Source organism: Arvicanthis niloticus, chromosome X (genome assembly GCF_011762505.2).
Source record: "Arvicanthis niloticus isolate mArvNil1 chromosome X, mArvNil1.pat.X, whole genome shotgun sequence".
Lineage (NCBI taxonomy): Eukaryota > Metazoa > Chordata > Mammalia > Rodentia > Muridae > Arvicanthis > Arvicanthis niloticus.
In genome coordinates, this window is record NC_047679.1 from 49,095,271 (window position 1) to 49,098,210 (window position 2,940).

At 44.6% G+C, this 2,940-nt stretch overlaps 1 pseudogene; it reads right to left on the reverse strand.

The window, feature by feature from the left end:
• Nucleotides 1-202: 202 nt before the first annotated feature.
• On the reverse strand, nucleotides 203-1,033 carry LOC117694953 (PRELI domain-containing protein 1, mitochondrial pseudogene; annotated as a pseudogene).
• Nucleotides 1,034-2,940: the final 1,907 nt, after the last annotated feature.

Below are 2,940 nucleotides of genomic sequence, written 5' to 3' on the forward strand. Positions count from 1 at the left end.
GCTCGGCGCTGATTTGTATTTGATGAATGTAAAGGCTTGATTTTTTTCTTTTTTCTTTTTTAAAAATCAAATCATGTGTTTATTGAGTGTCTGTTATGTGCTAAATATTGTTCAGGGTACTTGGGACGCAGCAGAGAATAAAACAAGGAGCCCTGCCCTCATGGAGCGTACAGTCTATCACCTGGGGACTGCCATGACCCCTCTGTTCAGTTGACAGAGCTGGGTGTGGTGCAGATGCTGACCAGGACAGTGCCCTGACCCACCACCCCAGACAGCAGAGAGGGCTGCAGGTTGACCTTTAATAATCAAGTACACGGGGGAGAAGGGAGAGGAAGTAGGCTATACGAGCTGCTGCTGCTGCTGCTGCTGCTGCTGCTGCTGCTGCTGCTGCTGCTGCTGCTGCTGCTGCTTGGTGGCCGCCTTGTTGGCCAGGTCCTTGGCCTTCTCTGTAGCTGCCAGTGCTGTCTCCTTTGCTTTCTCTTTGGCCTCTTTGGCTGTCTCAACAAGTGTTTTAGAAGGTGCCTCACCTTGTAGCTTGGCCAGGATGTATTCAAAGCCCTTCATTGTCTTGGTCACATTGCTTTTGAACCGGGCAAGATCAAATTCCTGGACAGCTCTGGAGAATGCCAAATAAGCTGGAGGAGACCCAGGCTTCCTGATCGGTCCGGCTGCTATTGTCAGAGTTCACGCAGCAAACAAATCATTCCTCCACCACCATCAGCCGGCTGTGGTTGATGTTCCAGGTGAAGGTGGTCATGGTCTGATTCTGTGGGTCCACAATCGAGTCCTCCAGGATGTACACCGAGTGAGCAACGCTGGCGGGAAACAGTCGCTCTGCCCAACGTGGCATCCTGTTGGTCTTGGTCAGGAGTCTTCAGGACAGAAGCTTCTGGTCAGGAGTCACCTCCCGGTGCACTATGTCTTCGGTTAAGACATGTTTGCTATAAGGATTCGGGTACAGTTGCCAGAAGGCAGCGAACACTTGGTCCGAGGAACTTCGGAGCACGCTCTGGCCCAGGAAATACTTCACCATTGTCCCGACCCGGGTGGGCTCAGCATCGGTGCAGCATCAGGGTGAAGAGCCCGGGGGATGGAGTGTGTGTGTGTGTGGGGGGGGACGTGGCTAGGCGCACACCCACCAGGCTCGCAGCTTAATCACCACAGCGCCGCGCCCAAGTCCCTACTGCCGCCATGATACCTACGGCCATTAAAAATACCTACCGCCATTAAAAATAAAGCTTACATTAGAAGCAGTCTTCTGTTTCTTCTGGGCCATTCAGCTTTTCTGAGTGCCACTCTCCCAGCAGTTTCTGATTCTGTTCTGAATTTCATTGGAGTAAGTTGTGATGACATTCCTTGATTTCTAATTGTATTAATTTGTGTCCTCTCCCTTTTTCTTTTTGTTGGATTAGCTAAGGTTTTATCTATTTTATTAACCTTTTCAAAGAATCAGCTTTGTTTGGTTAATTTTGTGTATTGTTCTTTTAATTTCAGTTTGGGCTCCTAGTTTAGGAGCCAAAGCGTGGGACCTACACTGATCCCTGGGGCCACTGAGCTGGAGATTGTGTCACTAGGTGCTCTCGGATTCTGCAGAAGCTGGAGAGTCCTGTTTGTCTGTAGCTCTCCTATCCACCAGAAAGAAAGTTTAAATACTATCACCATTTTGAGTTGCTTCTATCTGCTTCCTGCTTGAGGTTTAAGATGTGAGCTCTCAGCTTGCTGCTCCAGCTGCCATGCCTGCTGGCTGCCGTCTTTCCCACAGTGATGATGATAGACTCTTATCACTTTGAAACTGTGCACCCAAACAAACCCTTCCTTCTATGAGTTTCTTTAACCATGGCATTTTATCAGAGCAATAGAAAAAGAAACTAGTACTACTATAATGCTATAGGAATAAAAATGTACAGAAGAAAAAAAGACAATGTGCATAGATCAATGTAATAGAATAGGGGTCTCAGACATAAGTCCATGTAAATAGAGCTATTTACATGTCAACAATATACATCAGAGAAAAGACAGCATTTTCAACAAATGATGCTGAGAATCCTAGACCTCGTCATGTAGAAATGCTGTACCCTTATTACTCACCCTGCACACAACTCAGCCTAAAACAGATTAAATAGCTCAACCTAAAGCTTGCTCCTATGGAACTGCTAGAAGAAAGAGTAGGTGTGCTTCAACTTATAGGTGCATTCATAGATGTTCTGAAGATTACTCGAGTAGCACACAGGAAGACCAACAACTGACAGATGGAATTTCACAAAATTAAAAAGCAGCAGAAATAAAGGGGGGGGGAAATCTTTAGGATCTAGAGAATATAAAGAACTAAAAAAGCTGTCCATGAAGAAAACAACCCAGTTTAAACTTGGGCTGGGCTAGGGGAAGGGTAGAGGCTCAGTAGTTAAGAGCATCATTTTTTTTCCAGAGAACCTGAGTTGGATTCTGAGCATCCTTATTAGGTTATTCATGACTTCTGGTAACTCTGTCTCTAGGGCATTTGATACCCTCTTATGTACCCCATAGACATTTGTACTTACACATGCACATACCTTCACACATACATGCACCTGTGCACATCATTTTAAAAATTTAAAGATAAGTAAATAAAAATGGAGAATGGAATACAAAACTGAATAGAAAGTTCTCAAATCAAAATGTACTTGCAAACACAGAAAACAGTGTGCACTTATCCGTAGCTATCAGGGAAATGCAGATGGAAGCCACTTTAAAATTCCATCTCACTCTAGTCAGAGCAGCTATGATCAGAAATACAAATAACAACAAATCAAAGGGGAACCTTTATACTTTGCGGCAGTGTAAATTAGTGCAGCCACTTGGAAAATTTGTTTGGAAATTTCTCAAAAGACAAAACAAACAAGACGGAAACAACTAGAACTATGGTGTTAGAGATATGAGTCAATGGTTAAGAGCTCCTGTTTT